The sequence below is a fragment of the Dunckerocampus dactyliophorus genome, chromosome 16 (assembly GCF_027744805.1).
Source record: "Dunckerocampus dactyliophorus isolate RoL2022-P2 chromosome 16, RoL_Ddac_1.1, whole genome shotgun sequence".
Lineage (NCBI taxonomy): Eukaryota > Metazoa > Chordata > Actinopteri > Syngnathiformes > Syngnathidae > Dunckerocampus > Dunckerocampus dactyliophorus.
In genome coordinates, this window is record NC_072834.1 from 17290135 (window position 1) to 17308816 (window position 18682).

The 18682-nt window shown below is 39.7% G+C and overlaps 1 protein-coding gene across 4 annotated transcripts in view; it reads left to right on the plus strand.

Annotated features, from left to right (window-relative positions):
- Positions 1–18682, plus strand: part of klf8 (Kruppel-like factor 8) — a 76388-nt gene that overhangs the window by 28777 nt on the left and 28929 nt on the right. The gene's annotated exons all lie outside the window — the stretch shown is intronic.

Sequence of the window (18682 nt, forward strand, 5' to 3'; positions counted from 1 at the left end):
CGTGTCCCTACTGACAGTTAGCTGTTGTTGTTTTGACTTTGTTTGCACTTCAGTTTAGGGGCTGTGAGATTAGATCAGTTGTGGTCACCTTCACAGTAGGACTTCCCATTTTTGGTTATCATGCTGCCCCCTGCTGGTTGCAAAATATGTTTCTTAGCAATCAAACAAGCTTCTTTTGGGGCCTGTCACTTATTGATTTAGTACCGCCCCTTCCCCTTCGTCAGAGGGGGGTCAAGAGAGTGGGGATGTGGTGTGGTGTACACGGGTTTTAGTGCATGCCATGCACTCATCTTTGTCCCTTTACGAAGATAAAAGTGTTCAAAAACAATAATATAATAGCCATATAAATAATACATTTATATGGCTAAAAAATAGAATTCTAATAATTTCATATAATTATATGTTTAGATTAGAAATACATTTTACACGTATTCTGGTAATAAAACTATATGAGCAACAACGAAAACTGAAAGCGATTCAGGAGCCGAACGAGCTAGCTATTTTTAGAAAGCCAAGCCAATAGATCCTGCTCACATAAGAGCCGAAACTTCCATCATTAAATCTCACAGAGGCTCCAAACCATGAAAAGTGAAAATAGATCCCGGTACGTTGCTACATGCCCCACTCCTACACGAAATTTAGTGAAAACTCGAACTGCCTTGGGGCTAATAATAGAAAGACTTTACACGCGATAATACCGGGACGCCTCCAAAATGTCAGATGTCAAAAATAAAGTGAAATAATGTGTTTGTCTGTGATATACAGGGAATGTTTTAAGTAAGATTTTAACATCATTAACTGTCATACACGTGTGAAGAGACGTTAACCACTGAAAATAAAACCAAAATCAAATGAAACCACTCGACCTTTGACAAGTAATGGAGCGTGATCAGGAAGGTGTTTTCAGAGCGATACTGTCACCTCGTGACTTTTTACAGGCTACAATTTGGATATCTTCATGGAAAAAAGACAAAGAAAAAGCAAAACACACTTAATCCTTTAGATGCGCACTGAGCTACAGCCTTACCAAATTTGCTGAAATCAATTACGGCTTCAAAAAAGTTTTTGTTTGACTTTTGAGGACTATTCCAAATTGTACCACAATTGGGACGTACCATGTCGTATCTGTTTTAGTTAATAGGCATCATTTTAGCACAAAATGCAACCAAATTTGCATAGCAAACAGTTCATTTTGTGCTAAATTCCCATTCCGTTCACATTTGTCTTTATTTTTTCTCCCCTTTCTGTACTGAGCTGCTTCTCTTGTGGCTCAAGTCTCATTTTGTGTGTTTTTCTCATATCTCAACACAATCGACAGCATGTCGGGATGACTTTAGCTGAACTCGCCCTGAACCCACAGCATGCGGTCACGATATTTTTGTACTCTATGTTTGCTCATTGTTCTCCCAACTCAAGTAAAATGCCTGCGATGTGTGCACATATTTTGCCTAGCGGGGCAGGGGGGTGGAAGTTGCTGCCTGTGCGCTCATGGAGGAGTGGGCAGTACATATGTGTTTGTGTGCAGGGGCATGTGCAGAGTGCGGATGACTAGGGCAAACCCCCACCTCCCATCCCTAAACGTACATGCACGTGCACACACACATACACAGAGAGACTGGGGCATTGCAGAGAGGCAGCAGTGACAGCGAGCAAGCAGAGCGCTGACCCAGATAGACTCAGTAGTGTGTCCCACCCTCTTTCTCTCACACTGGAAGGAAGGAGATGGGGGGGATCTCTCATGTAATTGTGGTTAGCAAGTTGCCATTGTAATTATCTACTCGTATTTGTGATAATAGCACAAAAATAGCCAAGATAAAGCTACCAATAGTCTAAAATCTGAAGGTTGGACAAATTATAACATACCAAACAACGGAACAAACTACTATTCTCGTTTTGTGCTTCTATGCAAATGACTCATCTGAAATCGTTGCTTTCCAACTGTCATGCAGAATCAATGCTAACATTAGCTGATAGCTGCTATCGTTAGCTGTTGCCCAAAATCATGACTCTAAAATCTTTATTCGGTTTTCTTTTTAAAACATTTAGACACAATTTGAAGTATGCAAAATATAAAAATGTGTCCTTTACAAAAATAAGGTAGTGACTATCAAGTCCAACCATTTTAGTCAGCTAGTTGGGGTTGAAGAGGGCCCAGGTCATGGTGCGCTCCAAACTCGTCCAGGCAGCAATTTGTGTTTGGGGTATGTTCCCATTTATTGCACACTGAATTAATGAATCTATAGGCTGGTGGCAAATGGCATCAGGTTGAATGATGGTGAATGTGAATGTACAGTGGATGCTAGCCAGCGGGTGCGTGTGTGTATAAGTGGTAAAACTGCGTGACCTCCTGTCACCCTACCCATGTCCTGTCACTTCCGCAGGTATAATGACTTCCACAAGCATTGGAACGGTGAGGTAGATTCCTTTATATTTGCTGTAGACTGAACACGTTTGGCTTTCACATCAAAAGATGAATATGAGACCAGAGAGCAACATCTCTCCTTTCATTTATAGGTATTTACATCTGGATTAGATGCAATTAAACTTTATTTACATACTGCCAAATCACAACAAAAGTTATCTCACGGCACTTTACACATGAGGTCGTTCGATTATCACGCTCCTCATGAATGTAAAGAGAAACCAACTGAACCCCACATGAGCAAGCACTTGCCGACGGAATCGCTCTGGGGAAGAAACCTTGAACAGAACCCAGGCTCGGTTGGGTTAGAATAGGAAAGAATAGAGTAGAGGGATAGATGGCTAATCAGATGAGAAAACTGGAAAGTCTTTATCTTCGTCTACGGGACAGAGAGGTGTATGAGGAGAAAGGGGTCGGTCTAACTACAGTATATGCTTTAGCAAAAAGGTGACTTTTGAGTACTTTCAAAGTGAACGAGGGTGTCTGCCCCCGGATTGAGTCAGGGAGATGGTTCCATAGAAGAGGAGCCTGATAACTAAAGGCTCTACCTGCCATTCTAATTCTAAAAATTCTAGGAGTTGCAAGAAGGTGTAAATTCTGGGAGCGAATTGTTCTACTGGGGTGATCTCTGTTTGCCCCCTTCCTGAGGTCTTATTTTTTTGCCACACTTAAATGTTTCAGATCATCAAACTAATGAAAATATTAGTCAATGACAACACAACTGAACACAAAGTGCAGTTTTTAAATGAAACTTTTATTGTTAAGGGAGGAAAAAAAAGGTCCAAACCTGCATGGCCCCGTGTGAAAAAAGAACACATTGAATGCCCTATTCGTAAATTGATAGTATTACTGTGATGCTAACAAAGCTCTGTTAGCTCGCTTCTGGACTAACATTATTGCCTTTGGCTACTGCAGTTTAGTTTGACACTCGGTAAGGTAAGCTACTAATTTAGCAATATGTTTATTAGCATGACAATGCATTTTCACTTGTTATAATCGCTTTTTCCCGATGTACATTTCTCTTTCTCCTTTTCCTTCTCAGAGGTCTTACCCGGCCGAGCGTTAATGTGTGCGATCACACGAGCATGCAGTTCACACTCGGCCGGCCAAGCAGACAAAAATAGACGTTAAAAATCGTGTAGAGACGGCTGTGTTTGAAGCCCACAGAGTCTCCAGAAATACTTCTGTCAGTCATAAAATTATTTTAGTTGTGTAACTAACAATGGAATTTAGTTGTCTCTACTTTCTACCAACCAAATACTCTATTAACTGTAAATATATATATATATATATATATATAATATATTTTAACAGACTTTACTGCACGAAACAGTTTCATCATGCTTAAAGTAAAACTGTACTTTTTGGGGAATTTTGCAGCTTTGCCTTTTCTGTGCGTTCTGGATAGCCACCTCATGCTGGCAGTTTTTCCAACAGTGCACGCAATGTGTATTCACCTATTTCGCCTACAAAGCCCTCAAAAAAAAATGTTTTTGTATTAGGAAAAATAACATTTTTAATGACCTATTTATTTATTAACTTTTTAAAAAAACTTTCTTTCATTAACCTGCAGAACAGGAACCCAAGAACACTGCAAACCTGTTAATTTAATGGCAAATTATTCTGAGAGCACTTAAACTGAGTCTAAAATGTCGAGCCCCCTTTTGTTACCTGACCTATTTAGTCAAACAGTAGTAAACAGTGACTATGTGACCAAAGTACAACATTTTTTACTATTTGACACAAAGCTCAATTTAATTTGATGCCTGTTTTAGAGCAATACAAGTACATCGGAAATGAAGTGCCAAAAGGGCAGACAGGATTATCAAAATAAAGCGTAGTGAAAGATTTGTATGCTATTTTAAATTGTTTTCAAAGTAATTGAGACAAGTACACGTGATTCCTGATTCAGTAAAAACTTCACGACTCACACATTCTGTTGCATTTGCCGGCTTCGATTCCAAATTCAGTCTTTGCACGTACCGTGACATGCGCCTCCTAAAACATCCTCGAGCTGCAGCATCGTGTACCATTAGGGCTGTGATTGGTCGGCTTGTAGTACATTATTTCCTGTCTTCGTTCAGAGGGCGCACCCACCTCCACGAATGCCTCTCCTTCCATTCGGAGCAACATTTGCAGTAAAAATGTTTTGATTGACACAATGATTAGTTTGCATCACAAAACAATTTCCTTGGTATTTGTGTGCGAATGAATGTGAGCGTGCTGCCCTGTGATTGGCTGGCGACCAGTCCAGGGTGTACCCCGCCTCTCGCCCGAAGTCAGCTGGGATAGGCTCCAGCATACCCCCGCGACCCGAATGAGGATAAGCGGCATAGAGAATGGATGGATGGTTATTATACTTGTATATGATGACATTATATTAAAAAATCATGTGTCCTATTTTTTCAGCAGCGCACAAATGTTGCTAATTTTAAAAGAGAGGGTTCTAGAGGGGTAAGATATACCCTGACAGGTTTGTCTTATGTTTGGCAAATTAATTTAGATTATTAATTGTTATTATTGGTATGAATGTGAGTGTGAATGGTTGTTTGTCGACATGTGCCCTAAGATTGGCTGGCAACCAGTCCAGGGTGTACCCCGCCTGTTGCCCGAACTCAGCTGGGATAGGCTCCAGCATACCCCGCGACCCTAATGAGGAGAAGTGGCATAGAAAATGGATGGATGGATTATTATTATTATTAATTATATATGACATTAAGTGAAGACAAGCTGTGATAAAACGTGGTGAACTGTGATCTTTATGCTCTTTTGCTGTGCTTTGGTCTGCAGTAATAATTATAAATAATTGTGAAAATAAAGGCACATAACGAACAGAAATCAATGAGAAAATTAATTCAGTACGAGGCTTATTGCTTAGCGAAATGGACATATGAGCACATATAGCATGAGATTATGCGCCAAGCAAAAATGCACAACATTATTATTAAACCTCACCTCCGTGCAACATTTGTGAACAAGGACGAGATGAAAGGAAAATAGAATATACACGTCTGTCTGTGCAGCGTCGGAAAAAGTCATACACAAGTCTCAATCTGTGTCACACATGGTATTTTCAAGGACCGCCGAACATGGCTGCAATGCCCGCAGACAACACATTCGTGAAAGCATAAATTCACTTACACGCGCAAAATTGGGGGCTTTGCAACCAGTCAACAAACAAATGACAGGCTCATACAGCACAGAAACGCCACGTAAGAAGACCAGCTCTCATTTTGCACACAATATGAATCATCTTGAAAAATCTATAAGATTAGAGACTTTTAATGCACAACATCAACATCGAACTCACTTATTTGTTCATCTAATGCACATGGAACAGAAATAACTTCATGCTGTCACCTTTCTTCTGCACAGTGGCTGTTCACATGAGGCGTTCGAGTGCATGATGTAAATTGCAGTTTTTGGTGCTAATATAAAAGCCGTTTTTTATTTTTATTCACATACTTCCGACGGCATCATGCATACCCGAACCTAGGATGTAGAGAATCTTAGCTTTCAGACCAGAAATGAACCGTTTTGGAGTCAAACCCTTTGAGCCCGACTAGGCCGTTTTTGCATTAAACCAACCCGACAACACCAATGAACAAAAACGTTCATTCAAATGTAAGATTTTTGGACAAGAAAAATGTAAAGAAAACCAGTCAGAAAGATCTCCGCTTTCTGTCCTTTTTTTTTTCTTCCTTTTTGTTTGTCGTCTCCCTGTCGTCTACCCCCACCCACCGACTTCCTGTGAGGAGATCAGAGGCTGACAGGGTCGCACCCACCCCACCCTTTTTTTAGCCGGTGGAACTCTACAGATACAGGGAGGCTGCCCCCCCTCCGAAAAGGCTTGCGTACATGCTGTGGTCACTGCACGCAGACACATACAGTCTTTCACGACTACACACATCCCTTCACCGCACCCTCACTGCCTTGTCTGCCCTGCAGATGTGGATCAGCTTTGGATTTGCAGAAGATTCCCTCTTGTTTCCTTTATTCTTTTCTGAGTGGGTGTGGTTTTGTACAACCCTAGAGATGGCTTCTTCAAATCAGCAAATCTGCATGTTTTACTTTATTTATTTATTCACTTCCCTTCCCTCTGATTTTCTCTTCTTTCCTGGGTCCGCTTGGAATTATCCCCAAGCGCTGAACACCGCCCAGCGGGGCACTCCAGATTAGGTCATTACAAATGTTGAGGAATTATTCGTGAATCCTTCTTCCAGCGTTCCAGGTCTGGCTGTAAATCCTGACGGGGCCTTTGAGCAACATAATACTCAAGTTTCACTTTATTCACTTTAATTTGAAAACTTTTTAATGATGCTCTAACAGTAATGTCCAGTATGTCGCTCTATCCTGTTGTTAAGAGTACCAAACAAGAGAAACATCTATCATCTCCTTCACTTTTGAGAAAAGAGGTGCTCAAATTTCCCCCATGGATCAATTAAGTCTGTCTAAGTCAAATGGTGGTTTTTGAAGTTCCAGGTTTTCATTGGGTCACAAAGAAAAAATAAAGTCCTTCCTGCTGGGCATGAGACTACTCTGACCCGTACATACAGTAGCTAGATCAGTCAGTTACACATGTGGGGTCTGTAAGTTTGGTCATTTTGTTTTTCTTCAGCGAAGAAAGCTGTTGCTGTTAAAAGGTGAGTGTAATGTGTAATGTTAGCAGTGTAGCTCACATAGCTATGCTAGCGTCGCTAATGGTTGTGGCATCCTGTCCCACTCCTTGCTGTCTGCCATGGTTAGGTACTGCAATGGGTGCACTAGTGTTCCACCGTACTATATACAGTATGCTATAATGACTGCTAATTGTTGATAGCTTCACTGAGACTGCGTGTACGTGCGTGCGTAGACACTATGGGCATGTGCCTGTCCATGACAGCTATTAACGCCTCTTCCCGTTTTTAGCCCAAATCCCAATCAGTTTAACATGCAATGTGAAAAATATAGATTTTTTTTAACAATCTGTTTTCTGAAACTATTGATGGTAATAGCCAGGGAGGTTGGCTTAATGGTTTAGGACTTCACACACACAACAGGACTTCTTGGAGACACACATTCTGTCCGAGACTAACAGCTCATTAGCATTAAAGCTACACACACACACACAAAATGCAAAAAAAAAAAAGAGAAATTAGGAAGGGGGCAAACACTTTTTCCCACCACTGTATACACTGTAACTCTGGAATTCTCCAAGATAATAGATGCCATACAACATACAACACAACATGTTATGTTGTGTTGTAGTTGACTAATGTTGAAATTGGTTTGATGATCTGAAACATTTAAGTGTGACAAACATGCAAAAAAAGGAAAGAAATTAAGAAGGGGTCAAACACTTTTTCACACCACTGTATATAAAAAATGGATAAAGTGCACAATAGCACTTCTTGGAGTCTCACATTCTGTCCAAGACTAACAGCTCATTAGCATTATTAAAGCTACACACACACAAAACAGCCTGTTCCCAGTTAGGTTCACTAAAAGCACTTTTAAACTTTCTAGCACAGTGCTTCTCAAATAGTAGGGCGTGGTGAACTGTCCGGGGGGGGGGGCTTGAGAAGCAGGGAGGGCTTTCAGTATTAGTGCAGACCTGCCAACATGTATGAATGTGTCGTACTCAGCATGCAGTTTGACTCTTGAATACGCATGTATGCTTTACTGCTCTCCATTTTGTTGCTTTTCGCCGGTTTCAGTTTCAAGTTCAGTCTGTACAGTACAGATAAATTGATGCCGCATTTTCTGGATAATATAATAAGTCGCACTGGACTATAAGTCGCATTTTCTGGGGGAAATTTATCTTATACAGACATTTATCTTGAAAGGCAAGTTACAGTAATAACATTAAAATGGAGAACAACGGGCTAAATAGGCATCTGTTAACGTAATGTGAATAGTTGGTTCAGGAGTGATAGGAGTAGCAGATACTGGCACACGAGCCTTAGTTTGTCAATACTATTTCAGGTTTGGGGGCATGACAGAAAATAATTGACAACCGCTGGTCTAGCATCATCATATTCCAGCATCAGGGCTGGATTTTCGACAACACAACTAGTGTGGGACCTTTGTGGGACAATAAGCTTATATGAAGGAACAAGTGTAGCAAACATGACTAAAAACGCTGTAATTTGCATGCCAGGCCACTAGATGGCGGTGTCACTTTCGAAAGGACCTCTGTGGGTATGAGGAGCCTAACACTGCTGCTGTCTTTTTATCAATGCTCCATAGAGAGCGTGCTGACATACGGGATGTGTGTGTGGTATGCTAGCAGCAAGAGGCCAAGAAAGGGACGTTCAGAGGGTCGTCACCACCAGCCAGAAAATTGCCGGCTGCCCTCACAACTCCCTGGGCAAACTGTTCAAATCACAGTGCTTCAATAAAGCAGAGTTTTCACTGGGACCTGTTACACCCAGGACATTACATCCTTAAACACGCAAACTGAGAGGGATATTCTCCAAACATAACAAAACCGATGCATTTCAAACACCCTCATGCCAAAGCTGGTTCACCCCAAAGACAAAATCCCAAGAAGCAAACCCAGCAGTGTTGATTATGTAGGACAGTGCAGTGAGGAGTGCAATGCCCTCGACATTGGAGAGACCGAGCAACTACTATACAACATAGGAGAGCACTTTCTTCGGGCCTGAGTCAGCAGTTCATTAGCATCTCAAAAAGAAGAGACGTTCCTTTGAGGACAAAGATGTCCAAATTCTGGATAGGGAGGTTTGAAATAGGTGTGAAAGAAGCCGTCTATAGGTGGTCCAAGGGTTATGGCGTTACACCTTACAACATTTTGTTGTTACGGCAGCATGTGGGAAAAAAAAGGGCAGTGAAAGTGAAGTGGAATTAGACATCGTAAAATGCTCAGTAAAGAAATCGATATTGCCAGTATGCCCGTTCCCAGCTGCAAAAAAGACGTGATGGTCATGAAGGATGAATATGGTATTCTTGAACATGTGAAAGGATCCTCTAATATGAAATGGAAAGTGAAAACTAAGCAGCATGGTGGTCTCATTATTGACACTTCCTCCTCCCAATTAGCGTTTCTCTCCCTGCCTTGCAACAAGATAACCGCAGTCACAAAAGTAAAGTGTTTTTATTACTCTTTTGTTTAACCCATGTGTTTAATATTTCAATTATTGTATTTTATATGTCCTTCATGTGTCCTGCGTACAGTGTGAGTGACTTAGGTGTTTATTTAGATATCATATAGGCCAACAGTTGGCAACTTTTACAAAAAAAAAAATGTAAACACTGAACTACGTACCGTAGGCCTTTTTGAGGTGTTCCTGTATTTGTGTAAAATTAAAACAAGAGGTAGCCAACTTAAAAAAACGTGTGTCTGCTATATTTGACATCACTTGACTCATCACAGGCAGTTCAACATGCATGCGCTGACTTAATGTCATCAATTTGCTTACTGGTTTGTCGGCAAATCGTTTGTTGCTTTTGTATTCTTCCTGTCCTTGACTGTCTTTGCAGAGAGATGCATTTCTTTCATTTTCTTAATAATGTCCTGTTTATTTTCTTAATTTTGAGATGAGATGCTCTGAACAATTCTTTCATGTACTCTCAATCAGGGAACAGCTTCTCCCTCCTTACGATCTCATGTGCAGCCACAACACTAGTGTCTGTAGTTGAGTTTGGACCGTTCATCCACGTCTTATGGTTATTGTTAAATTTATCAAAGTATGTTTGCGCTGCTCAACCTTCCGTAGTACAAGTAGTACCAAAATTGCTCTCTTATGCCCATCTGGAGTTGGGTACTTTTTAGAAAAAGCTGAGTGCTTGTTTTGAAAATGTCAATGTTACAATGTCTGCTGTTTGCTAATTTTCTAACTACATATCAAGCACACAGGTAAGCCAGCATCATTGGCAGTGAAGGCTAAGGAATATGTCCATTCAGAATGAAACTATTTTCTTCTGAGATACATACAGTCGTCCCTTGCTACATTGCGGTTCAAACATCTCGCCCTCACTCAATTGCCTTTTTAAAAAAATAAAAGTAAAAATGAATAAACACATAAACGTCACTTTGTAGATGTCATATGACATCAGTGGGCTGACATTAAGCTCCCTGCTTGATTCACTCTTGCTCCCCGCGGCTAACATTAAGTGGTGAACAGACATTTCAAGCTCCACACAGGGATGCAACTTTCATCTTCATTATTCTGACTACAGATAAACTAACTCAGCGGTAAGATGCCTGTAGCTATAACCAAAGTTATCCGTTCACTTGTAGCGAGTTAATTGTTTGATGGCTTTGCACGTCCTGAACTCCACTATGGAAATGGGTGTTTTCTATACTTCCGTTTCTTAAACTATTATTTCATGATGAATAGGAAAATGTGCCCGTTGCTGAAACCTATTTAATATGTTGCCTTGACTTCAGCTGCATTGACTTTTGCATCATCATTTTCATTTCCTGTATATCAATAATGTTTGATAGCAAATGCTAACTGGACGTTATACATGAACTGTGTGTCCTAATGAATGCTTCGTGTTTTGACTGACATACAGTATTACCGCTACTCAGGTTATTATTGAATGATATCAACTACTTTGATTACCTGTAAACTTTGAAACTATGAAAGTGAAATACTAAAAGTGCCTGCACCCCTGATAAATATGTATAATGTACATTGATACTCGTATTTATAAATATAGTACATATATATTTTCTATATTTATATTAGGTGGTAGATCTTTGGGACTTGGTCATTTTAAAAGTAGCCTGCAGGCTGAAAATGTGTTAGCACCACTGGTCTAAATTAAGCATTTTCAAGCATAAAAATGGCAAAACGAATGAAAATACAAATGGAAGGCATTCAAAAGATGTCATAAGAAGTGTAATACAGTATCCGTGACTTGCTGGGTGTGCCTCGAAGAAGTCTGGCCTGGGAAGTGACATGACTGTTAGCTGAGTGCTAGCAGCAAGGACGCTAAATAAGTAGGACAGTGGACTTGTCTACAAATGAAGGGAACAGAGTGTAGTCCGCCATGGAGCAGAAAGTACGCCATGATGGTGAGCAAGAGAGGTGGGTGGGGCTAGGTGCACAACAGTGTACAATGTATTCACTGCATTCAGCTCTGAGCTGAGCGTAAAAGTCATGGGCTGTGCGTGCACTTTGATGAAATGAATGAATGTTATTTACTGAACACAATGAATATAAATGTATTTAGATATATAAATGTGTAAAAATCCATAATACTGCTGAAATACGACCTACATGTAGATTTCAATAAAAACCTGAGCAGCAGTATTACAGAAACGTTTTCCTTCTTTTACTTTTTTCCTTCCTTACAGTGTACCAGAGCTTAAAGCAAAACTGCACTTTTTTTTGGAATGTTGCCCATCATCCACAATCCTCATGTGAGACATGTCACAAGTGTCACTGCACCAGTAACCTAGTTCAATCGGCATAATAATGTTAATAATAATAATAATAACAATGTCGCTGTAGCTCGGTTAATATGCACGTCACATGTATGTAAATGGAGCGATGTTGGAGACTTATTCAGACGATTTTATAGGCGGAATACATACAGTAAGTCTCATACCTGCAGTAATGAGCTGTCTCTTTTTATCTGTTTTTATATCGTTAGAACGCACAGAAAAGAGAAATACATATACCTATTGCCGCTTAGGCTTATTGCACAAAACTAGGATTCAGAAATCCAAATGACTGAGCTGAGCTCAACCAACCCAAAGCAAGAGCGTATAGGCTTAACTGGTTGTACAAAACCCAAGCCAGGATGAGTAGACACTGATTAATCAAGCCAGATAAAAACAATCTTGGATCAGTGCGTGTACGCGGCTTCCTTAAATAGACCCCGCCTCTCGATCACAGAGTCACCGATTCACCATGGCAACGAGAGTGGCGTACTTTTCCCCAAAAGAAGCGGAAATCCTCATGGAGGCTTTTGAGGCGCAAAAGAGCATTTGCTCAAAGGAGATGCAACACCGCCACGGTCATAAAACAAAAAGAGACAGCGTGGCAAAGTACTGCAGAGATGATCTCCAATACTTTGTGTCTAAGTAGTGCACAAATACACACTCACTGCTCCACTGAAACCAAATAGTTAAAGTTAAGTTTTTTGCTAGTTCAACAAATCAAGCAGAGCGGTGTACACTATATCTATGAAGTCTTTGCTTGATTAGCATATCATCATTACCCGCTTCCGGTTTCCACTCGAGCGCTAAGGCACATCCACAACCAACACAATTAACGTCTCAGAAAACGTAGTCGCACTGTGATTATGAATCTGTTGAAATTGTAGGTGAAATTGACTGCAGATGTGGGTGAGATTGTGTAAATATAACTCCATCAGACTCCTTTATAACTCCATAGAACTCTTTTTATCTTGTAGATGTGTATTGGTATTTATATGGGATGTGTATTTTCTATATAGTATGTGTAAATGATCTAATAAATGATCTAATGAGTGCAACATCATCTAAAACCCTTCATGTACAATGATTGAAATGAATGATGACAAATGTTGAAATGTGGGTGTGGCTGAATGTCATAACAATGTGTGGTGGGCAGTGGTTTAATTGAATTATTGGTTTCCACTTATGGTGACTACTGACTGAGATAAGAGATGAGATGAAATAGATCCTGGATCTTAGCCTGGTCTGGAGCAGGCTAACTCCACAGACTAAACCTCCATGGTAACATATGTCAGAACATATTCCACATATTTCCACTGTCCTACTTTTGTGCAACTGGATCTCGAATAACTTGAGCTAGCTTGAGCTAGGATAACCAAGATATCCCAGCTTAATCCCTTATCCTATTTTGGTGCAAAAGGCCCCTGGATGACTGAGAAGCTACACAAACGTGAATAGTCGATTTTGGTAACTAATTTGACTGTGCGAGTGCGGTCTTCCACCATTTTTGTTTTGACCGTGACCTACAGTACTTGGGTATTTATCTACATTAACGTACATTTTTAGCATTTCAATGCAAACATAAATCCCTTTCACTTTGAGACCAAGGCGCTACAAACTTTGTTGTCATGTAAATGAACAGGCATATGTTTCACTTGGATTATTTTCTGCAATATTTGGACGAATAACAGAATTAAATAGGCGACAGTTTCTTTCTTCTTTTCTTCATTGCTGACCATATAGCTTGACAACATTGGTCGTCGTCTTACTCACTGGGCGTGGTTTGTCACTAGAGGACTCTCCAACCTCTTCACCCTCCCCCTGTTGTGTTCTCTTACTTTTTACTTCTGGGCCTTTGACTTCCAGCTGTGTTCAGGATCTTGCTTCAGGGGAAAGGATACTTAAGAAGCTCCCAAGCTTAGCATCAGTAAAGTTGACAGTCAAGTTAAGAGTCTAAAATTACCATACTACAAAAAATGTGGCTTACATTTTATGCTAACCAAAACTTTAATTGTGATTTTCAATTGAATTTTCAATAAAAAGTGTGTGAAAGTGTGCTACCACCTTTCTAACGCTCACCTAAAAATGTCAACAATAAGCTTCTGCTTCTTTCTAAATAAAGCTTTGTTTTGTTTCATTCATGCAGCCAAGGAAATACGCAATTGTCTTTCCTAGCCCGCAACTGCTAGTCAAATACACACACATTGAAGGAGGCAATAAAGGCTTCTGGAGGAGCCATTTTTATTCATGATGTCACTCACTATAGAGATGGATAGAGCTAGAGAAGACACAGGGCAAGCTGTGACAATTGGCTAATCAGGTTAGAGAATGGATGACAATGAGGTCATCAGTTTGAAAACACCTGGACAGAATAACAAGCCCCCAAAGTGGCAATTTTATTTACCGTTTCACCCAGTCATAGTGTGATTTTTAAAAAATATATATATATCACATGTTGACTTTGATCAACCTTAATGATCAACACAAGAAATTATGAAGTCACTCAAGCATATTTCACTCCTGTGACCGTGCCTTTTCGTCCTGACGTCGTTCCACTGTACTGTTTTTTTTTGTTGTTTTTGTATCCTTGTTAAAAAATATTTCTGCAGATGAACCGAAGATTAATTTACAAGCTTGCAAGCTAACAAGCTAGCGATGACACAGGAGACATGGCAGGACGGCACGAACGAGACTGATTGACACTGGTCTACAGCCTACCAGGACGGGGAAAACAATGGGCGGTGCAGGGAAAAGAGAGAGGGAAGAGATAGACACTCAACTTCCCACAGTGCAATTCTTCTTAAAGGGCCATGCTCGGACTGTAACAGCGTTCATACGCTGTAATAAAAACAAAAAGAAGCATGAAAAAAATTCTGCGAAACAATGAATCCGCAAAAGGTGAACCGCGATAGAGCGAAGGAACACTGTACTGGCACATTGACACCTTGCCACACCCACAAGCTAGCTACTAGTTGGCTTGTGACTAACCTCACCACACGCACTGCGGTGCGTCACAACGCCTCAAGCGACTACAGAAGGGTAAAGATACATATTGGAGCTGCTGATGTTATTCTTTTTGAGTTTAGAAAAGTTAATGCTAGGTGTAGGTGTTAGCTTCTATGTTGCTATTTGAAATCAATGCACCCTTGAAGGAAGTTCCGGTACGCTTGAAAGGACCAAAATATGACAAAATACTGTATTACATGATGAATGTACCTGTTACGACATGGTTACAAAACCATAACACCTTGTTGGAGGTTTTTGGAGGTGTCTTAATAGTCTTTGTAGGCGGTATATGTGTGTCCCATTGCATGCAGTAATGAGCCGTCTCTTTTTATCTGTTTTTATATCTTTACAATGCACTAGCGGACTGTGCATCAATGTGAACTGCTTCCTGTGTCACTAAATAAATAAAATTACTGTTGTTGCAGACCTACCATGTTAAGTTGGTTATCTGAGTGTTTTAGCCTTTTTCTTTGAGGTGGAAAAAGTTGCAAATGAGATCTGTTTATTTGTAGAGTTTGCCACTAGCGTTGCTCTTTAAAAATATCGAAATAATCTCTCTATATATTTGACTATTTGTTGACAAAATCTCATAAATCAGATTCTGCTATGAAATGTCTTAGTCAAAGACAGCCCTACTATATGAAGGCACTATTTCATTTCTACAACTATTTACTTTAGTTATTTATTTATTTTTTATTTTTAATATGTAGCAATATGTTTTTGTGGATCAACATTGTGTTTTATGTAGCAGTTCTAATTAGTAAAATATATATATACAGGTATATATATATAATATGTATTATTATCTATAATATTATTATCTGTAATATTATTAATATCATTAATAAGCATTTTTCTGATTTGACATTTTTTGTCACTTCTCATTGTGCTGTATATTTTAATTCTTATTTATATGTATTTTTTGTGTGTATAGTGTTTTTGGGAATAGATTGGTTTTCAAATTGTGGCCCTTGTGGCCGCGAAGAAGGACTCAACTGGTCCTCGACTAACTTTATGAATTTTCTGGAGTCTTTTTCTACTTTAAGACCATTTTTTCCGTGGAATTTTGGGTCAATTTTCATATTTTTGGACTTTGATGGTCACTCTATCCTGTTGGGTTCTTGTTTGGGGATATTTTGAGAGTTGGTAGTCTGCATATGTAGTCTTTTAGTACATTTTTAAAAGTTCTTTAGCTTATTTACATATGGTTTATCATACTCTGTGATGGCTAAGTGGCCTATTTGACAAGCAATGAGGTTTTCTTGAGTCATTGGCGGTTTGTGTTGGGGAGGGGGGGTGGAAGGTGTAGCATGGAGAGGCCTTTACCTTTGTTTAGAAACACAGAGGAGGGCTCTGTCTCCTCCTCACAATAGCACTAGAGAGAGACCAGTGTGTGTGAGTGGGAGGGCTAATGCATCCAGCCACACCCCACACTCTACGGCAAAAGCATATGTCAACTAGTTTGTTCGAAAGGAATGTTTGATCATCATGTTTTCGGATAAATCTATTGTAATATGGACTTACTTCAAACTATAATGGCTCCTGAAAGTGTCTCCCACCCTTTGCAATCGTGTGTGCAGTTGCAGGTATATCATGACTAAATCATCACCATCCAGTCTACCACTGAGTTCTATAGAACGAGTCGTCCAATGTCTATAAATCAGTTCAGAAAGAATCAGACAGCAAAATGACTTGAACTCACAAATTCCTGCAAGACAGCACATTTATTATATATCATCTATTTACAATATTCCATGACGCATCACAATGCTACTTGCATTTCAAGCATGTCAATAATTTAAAAGCCAGGGACTTCTTTTTTCCTTTCATTGCTGTAATTGTACTTGGTAGGTAACGTGTGTTTACTTTACAGACCTCTAATCAGCTTATATGATCTTTTTTTTTTTTTACAAATACAGTGCAGTAAAAACTGTATTGTCACAGAAAAAAAAAGGTTTTTATTCAAAAATTTGAAACATTTCGTCCAAATTGTTACATATATTGTATGTATTCTATTCTGAAATGTAGAATGGATGTTGAAATATCCTGTGTCTGTTGTGTCTATTTACTAACTGAACAAGCAACCATCGGATAGGGAGGTGACCAATCTATCACCTGAACCACGCCACCCTATAGAAAACATTAAATGTTACCGTAATGGAAAGTGTAAAATGATTTTCACCAGTAGGTGGCGCCAAATAATAAATGTGGGAGGAGTTAACGGAGAAAAAATGAGGCGGAATAAGAAGATGATGTAGAAGAATGAATGAACAATGGTGTATAATTTGACATGTTTTATACGCTATATCAGTGGCCCCTAAGCTTTTTTGACCCACGGACCGGCTTGTGTTCCAACAAATCTCCCGCGGACTGGGGGGTGTGGAGAGTTAGTACATTATAGCGATGTAATTTATCTTATTTATTACATATTGTGTAAAACCAAGACATGAATAACATCAAATTAAAAGCACAAAATGAATGCCGACCCACCATCCACCAGTTGAAGCCTGGAGTTTTTCCAGAGAGATTATTACATGGCTGCTTGACGTGTGTGGTAAAAGGCAGTGTGCTAGCATGAATTAACTTGAGACAAATGTGCACATTAGCACTCAGTAAGTCATCAAAACTTACCTTTATGCATTCCCACATAGTATCAGCATTTGACACCAAATATGAGGTGAAAGAAAAATGGTAAAAATACAGTAGTAGTCTATCTGTGCGGCATGAGAGAAAGTTAGCACACGCACAATGGACATGCGTCAAGTGAGACAGATGTAACACAGAGAATCCGGACACTTTTCAAAATAAAACAAAAAAATGAAATAATGGAAATTATTTTTTCTTCCTGTGCGGCACGGTACCAAATGACCCACAGCCCGGTAGCGGGCCGCGGCCCGGGGCTTGGGGACCACTGTGCTATATGCTTCTCAGCATTCACACAATGAATGTATATTTTGGTGCAAATGAAAACAGTATGTCTGTGTCAATAGTCAGTCGTCCATGTCCTTGAATACAGGAAATTGGGCTATTCTTGTGTGTTGAAGACATTTCACTTTTCGTCCAAAAGGTTTCTTCAGTTCTGAATTTTTTGGCGTGGAGTTTCCCTATTTATGCCTCTGGGGTGCATGTCCCCTGGGGGTGGTCACAATAGGGTTGTTGTCATGGTTGTTGCCGGGCGTGGCTGGTGAATGACTCTTCTGCATGACAATAGGTCTTTCACTAACCAGAGGTGGCAAAACAACTCGTTAGAGGCCACTATTTCTGTGGAATGAGACAATCTTTGGGGAAGAGATGCCAGGACATTTTTGGAAGCAGAGGTGATAGCCCAAACCTCCTCCTCTATTTAGGGAGGGCCTTTCCCGTTTGACATAGATTGCTTCTTTCCTCCCTATCCAGAATTTGGACATTGTTGTCCTCCCCTTGTTTTTTGAGATGAAAACTGCAGGAGACATAACCAGAGACATAAATAGGGAGACTACACACTTAAAAATAAACTGAAGAAGCTTTTTGGATTAAAGTTGTCAGTTATTTAAAAACTCTTGAATCTTGAAATCTGGATAAAGATGGACTTTTTTCAACTTTCTAAACAGATTTTGTCGCTAGCTCAATGTACCTTTTTATATATTTCACTTATGCGATGCATTTTCTTGGATGAAAGGTGCTATAAAAATGATATATAACATAACATTTATTATTGTCGTTATTATGTATTGTATAAACATCCATCCATGTATTTTCTATGTCGCTTGTCCTCACTAGGGTTGCAGGGTATGCTGGGGGTATCGTACAAACATTTCAATATTTATAATAATAAGAAATACAACTATTTAGTTATTTTATTTATGCATTTATAATGTTAT